The following is a 16,757-nucleotide window of genomic DNA, read 5'->3' on the forward strand; positions in this document are numbered from 1 at the left end:
GGCTTATTTGTAGATGAATGTTTTTGACAGAAACTATAAGGAAGGAACAGAAGAATTTCATGTGGAAATAGCTCTGCAAAATTAAAGCCACTTCTCTCATGGCAATCCTATTCAAATATGAGGACCCTCCTGCTTTCTCCCTGTTTTCATCTGTAGGTTTACCATGTTATTGCCTCTGCTGATATATCTTAAACGTGAGTTTCCCACAATGAGCAAAGGGGAGAGCGAGAAGAGAAATTATGATATAAGCAGAAGACAAAGAGATTTCTTTGGGAAAGATAAAACTATTCAGTGTTTAGCTGAGCTATCTTAATTCTTCAAATGTCTCATGGCAAACTGACTTTTCCAGTTCACTTTTGTGCATCTCAGTAATTGAAAGAGGGATGTATTTCCCATCACCTGTACATTGCATGCATCAGCATGCATTTCTGTAAGTGCATATTTGTGATAGTAGAAAAAGGTTTACTTTCTAAAAATCCATAGAAAGCAGATCAAACATGCATCCACTATGCAACTGAATCCTGAGCTGGGATCTAGCTGGCTTTTATGAGCTAATGAGTGTCACTGTGGGTCAAGATTTGAATGGAAATTTCCAAGAAAAATAAAAGTGTAGTAGGAAGTACTCTTTACTGCATCCATAAGAGGTGCTTGCCCTTTGACTCAGTGATACGATATAGCTTGAAAGATACTTATAACAGTTTATGAAGTCTTCTGGGTTGGTGTCCAAACAGATCAGTTACTTTTAGTGCATGGAACAACAGCTTCCCTCTGGAAGGTCTGGCACAATGTAATGACAGGGCATGCAAATATTTGGTACTTCTAATGGCAATAACACAAGGTGGGGAAATAAAAACTCATCTAAATGCTTCAACAACGAACCAGCTTGATGGAAAAATGTTTTTTTCTTTCATAATTTACCATTGGTGAACATATACAATTAATATATACTAAGAAGCCATAAAGGCCACAACAGCAAATGGATTAAGAGCAACAGAATAACTTGATGAAGAAATTAATTAGTGGCAATAACATAGGAGATTTGAAGGCAATCTTCAGACCATGAACAGCTAGTTTGCGAAATCTAGGGAACACACCAGAAGAAGAATCATTCTGTGCATGCCTTACTTCCTAAGCTGGCTTTCCCCAGTGCCAACTCTTAGATAAAATAAATTCAGGGGATATTTTCCTAACCCCACTCATGCAGCCATTCCTACAACAATATGCACAGACAACAGAAGGGCTGTTTATAAAGCAGAATGAACTTTGTTTTGTTAGTCCGAAGCTTTGAATAAAACAAAGAATTATGAAGAGCTGGGAATTTGTGATCTGGCACTGGAACAAGGGAATTGAAAAAAAACAGAAGAGCAAACTTGTGTCAGGGAAGAATTAAAGGTCTGTCAGTATAACTGTATCTTCATCACAAATCCATTTATACTTAATAAAACTACATATAATTAACTTCAGTTAACTTCTATTGTAGAAGGGATGAATTTCTTTTAAGCTTTAGTGAATGTCTTTTTTTTAAATCCTATTGCTGAAATGTTGAGTCATCTCAGTTTATTGCTATGGTTTCCTAGTAATGCAGCAGATTACCAAGTGACAAGGACCTGGACCAAGACCCAGGTCTCACACTGTAAATGGCATTTAGTCAAATGTGAGTGCCATTGTGCATCTGAGGAAACAAGACAATTAAGGAGTGTTTTGTTTTGTTCTTCCTTGGTAATTGTACCCAGACTACTTCAATTTCCTGATACCTTGAGAGAATTGCAGTTTGAAGTACAAGACTTTTCATCATGTTGCAGTGTTACCAGGCCAGCATAAATATTGCATATAAACTGACAAAAAAACCCCAAAAATCAATTGAATTGAAGACTTGTACCTTTGTTTGGAAACAGTGATTTAATCTTTGCTTTTCATCCTTTGCATTCTAGACTTAGACTTTCTCTTAACAGAGAGATTTTCAGAGTTTTAACTCTAAAATTCAAAATAATGCATGCTGAAGTGAAAACTGAACATGGTGAAGATAGACACTCTGAAATGAAAACCTTGATATTTAGATTAGTCCAAGAAATTAGACATGCATGCAGTTTTGTGAAGAGTGCAAGTTCTGAATTATGTGCTATTATCAAAAGTTCTAGAATAACTCAATCCAATCTTTAAGCAGTCTTTCAAAATAGTATTCTAATTTCAGCTGAAGGTACAGATTCCTATTCAAAATGAAATTTTTAGTACTTCTCACCACCATCTTCAACAGGTAAATGAATTAATGAATCAGCTTCTGTTTTCAAACAAATTAATTTTAAGTCACCCACAGAATTCCCATGCTAGACCTGAATTTTGTCTGTGGCAGTCTCTTCCTTCACATCTCTTGCAACTCCTTATGTGTATTAATATGAATAATTGCATTAAATTGGTCAATACAAATAACCCATGCATTAATAAAGGACTTTTGGTCTATGAAGCAGACTTACATTTCCCTTGGCAGTGTTAGGGAGCACACAGAGAGCAGCAGAAGCACTGATCACGTATTTACAGAGCTCTAAGTGCAGAGGGAAGTTTTACAGTACGTCAGCAGGAGCACTCCCCGAGCAGCCCAGCTGAGCTGCTGTGGCTGAAGGATGAGACTGTTTAGCTCCAGGGGAGCAGGGCTGGAGTGATCTGTACTCTTTAGACTGAAGTAGCTTCCTGGTGCTGATGTGCAGAGGTGAGCCTGTCATAATTGCCTGCTCTCCCTCTGCAAATAAATGCTCTTCTGTATACCTTCATTTTAGTCACATGCTGGGAACCAATGCTTAAGTGGGACTTAATAAATTAAAGTGGGATTTTGTTTGCCAAAGTAGTGTTTGATGGTGAATTCGTCTTCCTTCTTCAGAAGATAAATCTCAGCCTTTAATTATGATGATGCATTGTTGCCCTTTGGGGCTTCCAAATAGAGCTGCTCAGTTTCTACTGAGGGAGGTTTAAAAAGAAACTTTCTAAGAGAGGTTTTGTGTTAAATGAGAAATAAAAACTAACCCAAAGAACCTCTCTCAAGCAGGCCAGTTTCACTTAACATATCTTTCTCAATAACATTGACGAAAATATAGGACATAGTGCTGTGGAAGGGGGAAGAAGTAGATAAGGTATTTACTTATAGCTGCTCTGCAGAGTTTTTAGTCTATTTTGTCAATTTATATATGCGCAAGTGTTGACCTGTACCAGCAGGTGAAATGTGCTGACACAGCCTTCTAGCCCTGCCAGCCTAAACTTTCATAGACCAGTATGTTTTGCTTTGTTTTTCACTCTTTTCATGGCTCCTCCTGTTCCTACATAATTCTTGTGAACAAAAAAGTCTTTCTTTTGAGGAAATTCACACAGTACAGTGGAGAAAGCAGTAGGTAAGGCACAAGGAGAATTCTCTTCCTTTTTAACATTGCCCAATGAGTTGTTAAGGATTTGGCACCTCACAGGTGCAAAAAATATTTGCATAAAGTTTGTGTGCCTGTCGTGGTTTGACATGGAAGTGAATTTTTTTCCAGGAAGTTGGGTCAAACCAATCAGTGGTCAGGTTTGGATATTGGCACCTGGAGTGACCACTGAAAGTATGGACACGCCTCTGAGAACACAGGGGGTTAAAAGCAAGAACTCCCAGGGGAACTGTCTGTTTGGTTCCGGTCGTCAGAGAGTGCAGACTCTCCCCTGCCCAGCCATGGGCTGGGTCGGGGAGGGGAAGCCACGCGGCCTTGTCCAGGTAGGCCGAGGGGCTGAAGGTCTGGAACCCAGCCAGCTCCTGTGGACGGAAGGGTGGAGAGAAGCGGAGATGCCTTTGTTCCCCCCCCACAGAGGGAAAGTGACAGAGAGCCTGGCGGCACCTGGAAATTTGCCGGCAGAGGAGAAGGAGAAAGGGGGGGGGATGATGCCCAGCGTGGGAGATGGGATGCTGGACCGAGATATCAGCCGTCCAGGGAGTCTGAACTTTTAACCCTTTCCAGGAAATGAGGGCTTTGTAAAATATTACTCCTCCTTGATTTGTAGTGGAAGAGAGACAGTCCGGGACCTGACATGTTAGAAGAAGAATTATTTAGGTGGGAGGAGATGATGAAGTAGCTTTTGGCTGGACTTTTCTTGTTAGCCATGGACTGAACCAAAATCTCCTGCAATAGAGACTGCATTTTAGGGGGATGCAGTGATGACCCAAGGAGACCTGCTTCAGCTTCTAACAGCACAGGAATGGCAAGAACAGAAGAAAGCTGAGGAGGGAATGGTGATGCCCTCTGTCTTCGGGAAAGAAGATGATCTCTGTTCTTGGACCCTTGGCCCCAGGGGAAAATGGGGGGGACTGTAGTCCCAAGATGAGAAGCTGAACTGTTGTGTCTTTGGGTCCATGGCAAAGCATCCTTAAAGGAGCCCTATGAGCAGTCTGTCCATGCACGGTGGTGAGAGCACTGTGACATGGAAAGGAGAGTGTCACACTGGCAGATTTTCTCCGGGCGGTTGCCATGTGTGACATGGAAACACAGAAGGGTGGCAACTGTGTTTCCTGGGGGGTCTGTGGTGCAAGAGAGACTTCTCTCTCCCTTGATAGCTTGAGTATTGATTATCTGAAGGGTGGTAATTTGATCAGGAATCCCGGGTGATGTTTCATGGTGGGTGTTTTAGGAATTGGGAGGAGGAGGAGTGTTTTAAAAGGTCTTCATCCTGGATTTCGTTTATGTGTTTTCTGTAGTAGTAGTAGTTTAATAAAGTTTTTTTTTCCCTTTGTTATTAAGCTTGGGCCTGCTCTGCTCTGTTCCTGATAACATCTCACAGCATTTATTTGGGGAAGGTGCATTTTCATGGGGGTGCTGGCATTGCGCCAGTGCCAAACCATGACAGTGCCTTTTGAAGAAATATAAGTATTTGACATAAGCAAGACATAATTTTAAATCCTGTGCTTGGGAAAAAAATGTGTGTGTGTGTATACACACACACACACACACGCACACACACACACACATATATATATATATATGTATGTATATATATATGTATGTATATATATTTGTGTATATATATATATATATATAAATTGAGTTTAATAAATATGATTTTCCAACACAGTTGTATGTTTGCTTTAGAGATGTGCCTACACTCTATCAGAGGCTATACAAAAGTTAATTTGGTGCCATCGTGTTAATTTGGTGCCAATTGTGCACATGGTTACTTTGTTAAAATCTGTGTAGGGTTTTTTTAACTCTTACTTTTGATGAAGAGTCAGGATCTCTCAGTGGCACATACAGTACTGTTCTCTGTGAATATGAGTACTGAAGCCCTGATAAAAAGAGTATTTAAACAGAAATATTGCCACAGCAGAGCTAGCAGGAGAAGCTCTGAAGTGATACATTTAAGATGCTAATTTTCTCAGTGGCAGTCAGATGATGGGGTCCTGCAATGGTATCTGTGGAGAGGAGTTAAGAGCTGCTGTCCTCTGTTGGTGGATGACCATGTTAGAGTTGATTACTCAGGCACTGCTAATTAGTGTATGGAGAAGAATGAGGTGCAGAGGATGGTGATGTTTGTCATTCTTGATGCACAGCAGAAAATGTTCAAATCATAATTTTATGGTGGAATCCCCAAATTTATTTTCTGCATGTCTGTGTTTGTGCGGTGCTGAAAACTATCAAAACCTCTGTCTGAACTAGATGTCTCTTCCTGTTTCTGCCATATATAAACCACAAAATTCATTTGTTTACTGCTACAGAAATGGCAAGAGGTATACAGAATTGTCTTGGAGAAAAGCTTTTCATTCCAATTCTTGTGCATACCAAAAAGAAACCCTAAATAAATTATATGCTAGAAAGGCTTCTTAAGTCCCCTGCTGAATTTACATGTCCATGGGTATCATAAAAAATTGCAACTTCAGTATGCATGCTCGATTGTGTATATTACAGTTCATTAACCAGCCCTCAGGCTGACTAATTGTGCCAGATGGTATAATTTCTGTGTACTTGACTTGCCACGAGTGTTACTATCTCGATTCTAATATTTGTCAGTAGTAAGTATGTATGAGGAGGAAGGGTTTCTAATTCACAAGCACCTTCCCTGGAAAGACCAATTGCAGATGGAAACAATTTAATGAGTTGTGATTCCAGATATATCAACATGAATGTGAACAGTCAGCATTCATCAGGGGAAAAACTGAATTAAATTACAACCTTCAGAAAGCAGCTTTGAGCATGCTGCTTTGCACTTGTGGGGAGGCTCATGACCATGCTGAGGGCAGGCAGGAGCAAAAATATAATGTTTCAACATTTACTTTAATGATGAAACTCTAAAATACATAATTGTATTTTATTTGGTGATGACACAGAAGTATACTCCGTCCAATTTTTGTACTCTCCTCTGAGGAGCATTGCTCCTTAGCACTTGGGAAATTTGTCCCTTCTTGCTCACCTTCTCTCCCCAGGTTGATATGTGGGTAAATTTTGTAAGGATGAACATGAGATTGCTTTCCTTAGGGACTCAGTACAACATTGTGTTGTCCCTTCAGGCTCTTGGATGAGAAGTGTTTTATTTATGTAGGTAATTTTTCAAATTAGATAAACAACTCAAATCAATCCAAATGAAATTTCTAAGGTCAGCGAGTGGAACCACTTCATTCAGCCTGAATTTCACAAAAGAAGTGAGTTGCAAAACCTGGTAGGGCACTGCTGTGGAAGATCCCTCTAGGGATCTTCACACAGTTCAGAGCCTGTGATTGCAGAGGGAAAGAATGATTACTCAAAGGGTTCCTTCTGTAAATATGTTTTGTTCAGGAAAATAATCTAAGCCAGGGAAAAACCCTTCAATGGAGAGAAGGTAATAACAGCAGGACATTCCTCTATTTCTTCAATCCTCCTTCATATCTATTTGGTTTAAAGAACTTTATATCCATTTTATCAAATGGCTGTATGTTTATTGTGTAAAATATGCTTAACTGTGTGAAATTTGCAGAAATCCAATGTTTTACGCTCTTGTCTTCCTCCATAGGCTGTTTCTTTACTACACGTCACAGAGTTAAAACATTAGTAAGCAAGGCTTTGAAGCTGAAAAAGTAGAGAATTTTGGAAGCAAAGTTTATACACCTCTGAAGACAGGATATGTATTCAATAATCATGTTGATAGGCACAAGAAAATGGAAGGTAAAGATCCTGAGCTGTAGTGGGATCCTGAGCTGTAGTGGGAGGCACAAATAATCTCTGATTGTGATACTAACATAAACAAATAAATTGCTGTACTACCACTTTTTTTTTTTTTTCCACAAAATCTGAGTTGCAAGACAAAAAGCCTAAAATAAAAGCCAAACTCTTATTTTGCTTTCTGATACCTAACAGAACTACTTATACTGTCAATAACTGCCAGATAAATAGATTTAGAAAAGGCATATTAAAAAGCAAATCTTCCTGCAAGCTACTTTAATTTTGTCACAGCACAGCACTTATAATTTAATTTTAGTGGTAATTAAACCCCTTCTCTACTGCATCTGAACAGAAATGGCACATTCTTAACAGCTTCTTGAAACATGTTGTACTTTTTTCTTTTATTTTTTTTTTCTTTTTTGGGTAGCAGGCAAGGCTAGATAATTTGATTTATTTTAAAAATGTGTTTTGGACTTGTGTGCTTGGGAGGCTTGTGTGCCTGTTGCTAGGTTTGCCTTTCAGTGCTATGGCAACCGCCAGGAAGCATGGCACAGCGGGAGCTGGCGGCTGCGCCGTGCATCCTGGAGGACTCTGTGTCCTTGGGGTTAGCAGACAGACAGGGGTTTGAGGGGAGATGAATGCTTGAAAGATCCTGTGGCTTCAGACCCACCTGCCAGTCTTGTTCTCATTTTTCCTGGGGGCTGAAACTGGCAGCAGAACCTAAGCAGCAGCTCCTTGGTAGAACAAAACACATGAGCAGGGAGAAAGAGATGGGCAGGATTTTTTAAGCTCATCAAGAGCATGCAAAACCTCACCTCACTGTCAGCACCTTGAATTGTCCAGAACTATGTGCAAATGCAGCTCATGGTATTTGCATGAGATGCCTTGATAACTTCCAATATTTATTCCAAATATTAATTACTGGCCTTCTGGCTGATTGAGGTGTTTACTTTTCTGAGTGCAATCATTTTCTATGAAAAGCTGTGTTCTTGCAAACTGTTGCTTGAAAAATAGGTCTCTGAGCTGTGACCACGCCCCCGAGTGAATAAGGGACAGTGAAGGAGGCCATCACCTTCCTCTTTCCAGGCTTCAGTGTTTGCCTTGGATGTACTTTGATTTGAGCACCTTTCTCCCTTGGCTTTGAGCTCAAGGTTGCATGACCTTATCCTGTTGGTAAATGTTTACATGCATACCATTCCCAAAGGAAGTGTGGTTTTACCCCTGCTGAAAAAGCACATCTGCTTTGGTCCCCACACTTAGCTTTGCCTGGCAGCTGAACCCCTGCAGGGCTTTCCTCTGCCCCTCTCTGATGGTACCCAGCAAGGTGCAGTCACCCCAAGATCTAGCCTGGCTGGAGTGGGACACACAGCCCGTGGCTCCTCCAGGGAAAGGATTGCCAGATGTGGGGCAAGGGGTGTTAGACACCCCTTACAGCCCCTCTGTCTGAGAAGGTTTTTAATTTAGAGGCAATAATTCTTGGCTGAGTATGGATGATTGCATTGCTAAATTAAGAGTGGTTGTTGCTCTTCATTTTTTACTTTTGTGTGTGATTTTGGAAGGTAAGGGCCAGAAAGGGATTTGTTGCTGTTTTGGGTTTGTTTGTTTTTAAAATATATATAACTGGGTTTTTCAAAGTCCAAGTAATGCAAGCATTGACTTCTGTGATGTTTTATTCACTTGGAAGTAAACATGGATTTTTTTTTTGCTTGTTTAAGGTACATGTCTGTTGTGGTTTGATAGTGGCCAAACACCAGGCACCCATGAAAGCCATTGGCTCACACTTTCTTGCTCTCTGCTGGGCGGAGGAGAGGGTAAAAAAATAAAGGGCTCATGAGTTGACACGAGGACCAGGAAAAAACACTCCAAGGGCAAAACAGGTTCAAATCTAAATGTACAATGTAAATTTATTATTAACAGAGCCAGAGGAAGATAATGAGAAGTAAAATAAGCCTTTAAAACACATTTTTTCCCCCAGCCCCTCCCTCTTTCCTGGTGACAGTGCAGAGAGACAGGTTATGGGGTTTTGGTTTTGGTCAGTTTGTCACCAGAGATCTTTTTCTGTTTGCTCAGGGACAGGAAGCTTTCCTCTGCTATGCCATAGGGTGCCTCCCATGGAAGACAGTTCTCTGTGAACTTCTCCAGTGTGGCTCTAATTTCATGAGCAGCAGTCCTGCCGAAACTGCTGCAATGCTAATCCCTCCCATGGGCAAACAGTTGTCCCAAAACTGGTGTGTTGTGTGTCAGTCATCGATAGGCTGCTCTAGTTTGCCAACAAGGGCCTTCTTTCTCTATCTCTGGAAGCACAGGCCCTCTCCTTCCATTCAGGTTCCCACTGGATCACAGCTTCCTCTGGCATCCATCCGCTCCATGGGCCACAAGTGGATCTCTGCATCCCCTGTGGACCTCTGCATCCCCTGTGGACCTCATGGGCTGCAAGGGGACAGTTTGTTTCACCATGGTCCTCACCACAGCCTGCAGAGGAATCTTGGCTCTGACGCTTGGAGCACCTTCTCCACATCTTTTTCCACTGACCTTAGTGCTGCCATGTTTTCTCTCACATGTCCTCACTTCCTCCTCTTCTCTGACTAGAAGAAACACTGCTGCCCATAGGTACCCTTGTCAACAAGTTCCACTAGTTTAAAGATTCTTGCAAGATTCCACAGCACTGAGAAGTTGATGCTATTTAGGTTCCATGTCAGGGAATTGCTCACCATGTTTTCACCAATGACCATGCAGCCTCGCCACCACCATGCGGGCGGTGGTGGTCACCGCATCACTGGCACTATTTAATGCCTCTCTTCGTGTGGGGAGCTGGGAAGGGGAAGCTGCCATCACCACCCTGCCCTTCTGCCCGCAGTGGCTGGCTAGGGGTAGCCAGGCAGGCAAGGCTCACTGCAGATCGCACTGGCATGGTGGCGGCTACCGCAGGGCCTCCCCAGCCCTGGAGAAAAACTGCACGTGCGCTGTTCTGATTTTCTTCTTAAATATGTCATCACAGAGGCATTATCAACCTCTCCAATTGGGCCAGCACCATGTCCATCTTCAGAGCCATCAGAGATTCACTCTGTTCAACATGGTGGGTGCTTCTAGCAACTTCTCACAGAAGCTACTCTTGTGGCCCTCCTCCGCTACCAAAAACCAGGCCGGGCCAAATCAGCAGCGTCCCTATGTGGAAGAGGTTTCAAATGGCTGCTGCAGTAATCTGATTTGAAGCTTTCCCGTTACACAGTATTAATTTGGTTCATAAACTAAAAAAAATCAAAATTCATTTTACTACCTATGTGTTGTTGACCGAGCTTTGGGATGCAGTGGACAGGATGAGGAGCATCTGCGAGTTTGAGAAGGGTGATGACTGATGGAACCCTGCTGTCCTCTCTGGAACAAAAATGTTAATTAGGTACAACACCTGGCAAGGGGTATCCTGCACTCTCTCCCCAGGCAGAAGGCAGTGACTTGAGGGACAGAGGTAAAAGGAAATCAGTCTCTACTGGGGCCAGGGAGAGAACCTCCTTATTGTCTCCTTGCATCTCCATGTGCCCTTATGCAACAGATATCAGGTTCTGCAGTTGGATGGACTGGGACATGAAGAGTTGAACATGACCCATACATTCTTGAGAAGTCATCAAAGTCAAGTCAGCTTATTTCCCCTGTTGAGAAATACATTCAGTGCAAGCAGTGGTGTGAGCAGCAGAGCAGCACCAGCCAGGTGACAGGACACTCAGAAACATGGCAGGAGCTGACAATCCCAGACTATCACACACTTAGACTGTAAGGGTATAAAGAACAGGGTTTCATTTGTTTTGGGTCCCTCTTCAGAGGCACCTGAACCATTTGAGTTGTTATGTTGTTATTTAGTTATTGTACCAAGATTAAGTTATTGGAAGGATCTGTGAGTCTGAGATTCTGCTATGGGAAACCTACAGCCCAGCTGGTGCGGAAGCCTGGTCTGACTGTGAATGTGGAGTGTGCAGCTGTGAAGGGGCTTCAGTTCCATCTCAGATGGTGCAAGTGGCTCCTGGATGACTGGGCAGAGAAGTTTTCTTAACATCTGCATCATGATTGCCTCTATGAAGAAACAAATGTAAATTTATAATTATGAGAGGAGAAGCAGGTCTGATCTAGACTGACCAAACCTGCCTTTAAGGGAAGCTTGCTGCCTCTCTGGGGCTTATATTAAAGATATTAACAGAAGACTTTCTAGCCTGATACATGCTTTTTCATGTGTGTACCAATGAAGCTGTAATTAGAAGTCCAAGGATGATCAAAAAATCACCCTTTTCAAGGCCTTGGGGAGACTGGAAAAGGGATTGGAAATGCAGGTAACATTTTCCTCTGTCCTCCCAATTGTAGGGAATGACAGTGAAAGAAACAGGTAGCCTATCAATGCTTGGATCCTGAATGATGGTGTGCTAGTATGGGCTTTCATGCTGCACCATGATGTAATTGAGCACACTGGAGCACATCTGAAATGTTTGTATGTGAAGGCAGGCAGTATACAAAAGAAGATGATAGCTTGTCTCTGTCCCAGAGCTAAAACATCACTGCCATAAGTGAGACTCAGTGGGAAGAGTCCAGTGATGGAGTGCTGTGGTGCTCACAGGCTTCTCAGGGAGAGGAATGCTGTACCTAAGGGACAGGCTGGACTATACAGCACTCGCAGTTAAAGTTGTGGTTGAGAACTTCTGGGTAAGGACCAGTATGAAAACTAATAAAACAAATATTGTCAGAGTTTACCAAAGATCACTCTGCCAGCAATGTAACAACAATGTATTGTTCTAGAAGGAATTAAAGGAAATCACTACATTGGTCACCCCTGTCCTTATGGCCAATTTCCACTTCACATATATTAGCTGGGATTATCATACAGGAGACAGTAAAAGGATTAAGGAAAATCTTGAAACACTTTGAAGATTACTTTTTGATACAGGTACCAAGGGAGCTGACTAACAAGAATGCCCTCCAGGATCTGTTGTTGATCTGTTGATGAAATGTTGTTTGGTGTCTGTCTTGACCCCAGTTACCACAATGTGGTAAAGTTTAAAATCTTTGGTGATATGAAAAAGCTCTGTCAGTAGAGCAAACATCCATGGCCTTTGGGAGAGCAGACTGTAGGCTGCTCAAGGATCCAGTTAGTAAGGTCTCATCAGAATCTGCCTTTGAAGGAATTGGGGTCCACAAATGCTAGTCAAATAGCTGGTCCTGACCACAGGAACAGGTAATTCCAGCTTGTCAAAGTATATGGACTTTGGAAGTAAGATCAGGTTTCACAGAAGGATGACAGAGATACCGCCACTGCAGGGAGAAAATCCATATGGCTTAAAATGCCTTTGGATTTGAAAATGGGCAGTAAGATGTAGGATCACAAATAGGCTTTAATCATGTTAACAGCAAAAGGAAGACTCAATAAAACATTGGTCTGTTACTTGATGAGGTCAGTTAGCTCACAAACAGGAATGGAGATAAAGCAGAGCATAGTAAAGAGTTATTGATGTTATTGTGAGACCTCTCATTTATAAACAGTCTTGAGAATCTGGATAGGTCCTGGTAAACTGGAAGTTGGCAGATCAGTCCAGTTATTGAGAAAGGCGAGAAAGGCAAGAAAGTAGCTGTAGGACTGTCAGTTTGATTTGGTGCCTGGTAAAAATATGGAGAGAATTTTTCTGGGAATTAGTTGAAAATGCTTGGAAGACAATGCAGTCATCAGTCAAAGATGACATGACTAAATGAAGGCAAAGCCAAGTTACTAACCCAACATCCTCTTAAGAGAATGTTATCTACCTAGTGGACAAAAGGAAGGTAGTGAATATGTTGGTGTTTTTGTTGGTTGTTGTTATTTTTATTTTAAGAAAGATTTTGATACTGTCTTGGTATTCTTTTGGGCAAGCATAAAGCTAGACATGTATGCTACAGGATGGATGAACAATTGGCTGAAAGACTGGGCCCAAAGCAAAGTAGTAAAGGGGTAACATTGGGCCAGTCATTAGTGATGTTTCCCACAGCTCAATTTCAGGAACAGTTTTCTTCAGTTTTCTTCAGTGCCTTTATCAGTGACCTGGACATAGGAGTCAAGTACACACTAAGTAAATTTCCCAGTGGTACTAATCTGGGCTGTTGATTCCCCATGGGTAGAGAGGCCTTACAGAGAGATCTTGGTTAGACTGGAGTGTCACTATCATATTGGGGTCGGCTGAATGAAGTGACACAGACTCCAAGGTCTTCTCAGAAGGCAATAGCGAAGTTTATAAGACATCATATTATTTCATAGGCTGTTCTGAGAAAGCTGGACCTGATTGGTCCTCAATCAACACCCCTCATCTCATTGGCTAATTAGGAGCAATGCCCTTCTTGGAAACATCTTACAAGTAAACAAGAAGTTCAAAACACTAGCTGCAAAGATTAAAGAATATTTTAATTCTTTCTCTGAGCTTTCTCAAGCTCCCCCAGAACAATGCCTGGGAAAGTTTATCTGACTTTCTCTCTGACCAGAGTGTCAGCATCCACACTGGAGCACTGGGCCATTCCAACCATATGAAATGTAGCAAGCATAAATGCTAGGTTCTGCATCCAGAGTGGGATCATCCAGGATGTGTGTACAGACTGGGGGACAAGAGGCTGGAATATTGACCTCAGGAAGCAATCTGGGGGTTTTGGTTGATAGTAAGATCAATATGAGTCAACAGTGTGCCCCAGTGGCTAAAAGGGCCAACCTTACCCTGGGGTAAGAGGAATGGGGTAAATGCCCATATCTCCTCTCTGGTGATGCAATGCCAGGGAATGGCTTAGAGCTGCATTGGGGAAGTTCAGATGGGATATTAGGACCACTGAGAGAGGTCTTAAGCACTGGAACAAAGTCCCTAGGGAAGTGATCAAGGTTCTAAGCCTGTTAATGTTAAGGAAGTGTTCGGACAATACTTTTAAATATGAGGTTTAACTTTTAAATTACTCTGTGTGTAGCCAGGAGTTGGACTCAATCCCTTCAGGTCTCTTCCAAGTTAGGATCTTCTGTGCACTTGTTTTCCTCTTCCAGCTGAAAGAAGATGATGCACATTATGACATTTATATAGTAGAGTAAATTGCATTTGTTTGTTTTTTCCACATGCCTCTATTTGTGAAGCAAGGAAGCTGTATTTCACATTCTTGTTTGTAGTGTCATGGAAGTAAGAAAGATCTGGAGAGCGAATATCCTGTTTGTAAGTTTCCTCACAATAGTTTTTAACACATTCATTCTTTTCTTACCCTCTGCCACCACTTAAAAGAATAAAATCTGTTAACAACAGGCATATGTGATCAACAGCTCCTCCTACTTCAAATCTGTCTTTAAGCTTCACTTTTGGGAGTCCATCCTACATTAACCTTCTGCTAGAGTTTATATCAAACCAAAAATGCAGTAACTATGGTGCTTTGCAAATGTGTGTGTTTGTGAAATAGTGAACTTCTGCATTTGCTAGTCTGTTGATAGGGTATGGCTGAAATCTACTGGCAAAAGTACAAATGTAGGCTCTCTGAAAATTGAATGAACAGTTACTTGGAAATGCACAAGAAATTGAACTTTCACCCATTCAGGAAATAAAGGTTTCTGATTTAGGTGATATTTTAGAATAAAGCAACATCTTCAAATTCTGAGGATTCAATAATTTCATTATATAAAACAAATAAAAAGATGGTGCTGAACGAACTGGTGTCTTAACTAAAGAAACAATGTGGTCTGATTCCATTCTTTGATTGTTTAAATGTTTCCCTCTTTTGGATAGGGTTTTAGGGAAGGTTTGGTTTACTTCATTACAGAAAGGTTAACATTGCTTTTTCTAATGCTGGCTTTTAGAATTCTGCTCAGCTGTGGGTGCTTGAGGTTTTTGTGTTGATGACCACAGATTGATTTGTTCATTCTGGTCCATTTTCAAGGCTGTGCCTCTCTATCAAAAATGTCAAATATATTTGTGTCTTGAGGGATCTCCATCACTCTGAGGGCTTTTTTCATTTTTTTTTTCTTTATTCAAGCAGAATATCTGAAAGGGAAAAGAATGTTGAAAGCCAACAAAGAAAATAAAAGATTTAAAAAGAAGCAACATACCCACAGGCTATCTCTGACTAATAAGAATTCAAGGGGCTGTGCTTTTTTCTGAGTGACCAAATGAAGCTTTTCTGTTTGATATTCTCTTCTGCTTCTTCACCTGTGCCACACAAAGACTTTTAGTCTCCAGCCTCTGAATAAAATCTATTTCTAGGTCAGGCACATCTCACACTGGAAAGGGACAAATGTGGCAGAGATGAAGGAAGGTCCAAAGCTCTTCTACTTTTACTCCCAGATGATATAGTTAATCTGTTTACTAGGACAAGTCTGAAAACTAATGATAACTATTTACTTTCTAAAGTAAATGCTACTCCTCACCTTGAAGTCATTTCAGAAGTGATTGAATATTCATGAGTTTTTCTTCAGAGTGGGATAAAGGCTTCTCCAATCTGGTTGTGTTCTTACTGATATTCAAGAGAACAAGGAAGATATCTTGCAGACTAAAGAACACCAAAATTTATTTTCTGCAGAAGAAAATAGCATGCTGTTTAGTAAGCTGACAAAAGGGTAAACCTTGAGCAGTTAGAAGGCAGCCCAACATGCATGATTCTGGAGTTGAGATATGACAAATGCATAAGACTCACTGTAACTCACTGGAATCTAAACCCTTTTTTAAAAAATGATGTAACTAAACATCACTACAATGTGAAAATTGTTGGTGTTTTGTTTTTGTGTTTTTTGTTGTTGTTGTTGTTGTTGTTGTTTAGGTTTTTTTTTTTTTTCTAGACACATATAGTAAAGAAAAAGGAGAATTCTACATAAAATCATAGGGTGGTTTGGGTTGGAAGGGACATTGAATATCACTTAGCTCCAACCCACCTGTCAAGGGCAGGGACACCATTCACTAGACCAGGTTCTTCAGAGTTCCATCTAACCCAGCCTTAAACATCTCGAAGAATGGAGATCCACAGCTTGTCTGCACAACCCGTTCCACTGCCTCAGATAAATGCAGTCATGCAAATGAATTAATATTCTCTTATTCCAGATAGGTGTCCAGATAAAAGGCAAACTGCAAAGAAGGCTGTGAACCTATGCCCTTCTTTTTCCTTCCTAGTCTCTCTTCATGCTGCATATTCTGTCTTCAGCTCCACCACAGCCTGATGCTGCCAGGTGCTATCCACTATCATTTAACTCTAATTCACTTGTCCTCTTTGCAAGAGATCAGGGTAGAAATTGCTGTAATATATTTTGTAATCACAGATTTTAGTCAGGTTTAAAATGGACATAAGAACAATGCCCACAACAAAGAAGACTGGGTTTTTGGGTTTTTTTTTAGTTTTGTTTTTTTGAGGAAATCACACTGGTAATGCCTGTTAAAATAGTTATGTGCATTTCTGGCTCAGCAGAAATTACTCTTGTGCCAAAGACCGACAGTGTAACTCTTTGGAGAAATTAAAAGGTTATCTTAATTTGATTTTTTGATACATGGGCATAGGGGGGTGAAATTTTTTCCAAAATTTTTGGGTTTGTTTTGGAGTCTCTTTTACACATAACTAATACTCTAGGACTCAAGTTTGTCTTTTTGTCTTTCAGGCTTAGAAGCAACAATA

This window comes from Vidua macroura, chromosome 2 (assembly GCF_024509145.1).
Source record: "Vidua macroura isolate BioBank_ID:100142 chromosome 2, ASM2450914v1, whole genome shotgun sequence".
Lineage (NCBI taxonomy): Eukaryota > Metazoa > Chordata > Aves > Passeriformes > Viduidae > Vidua > Vidua macroura.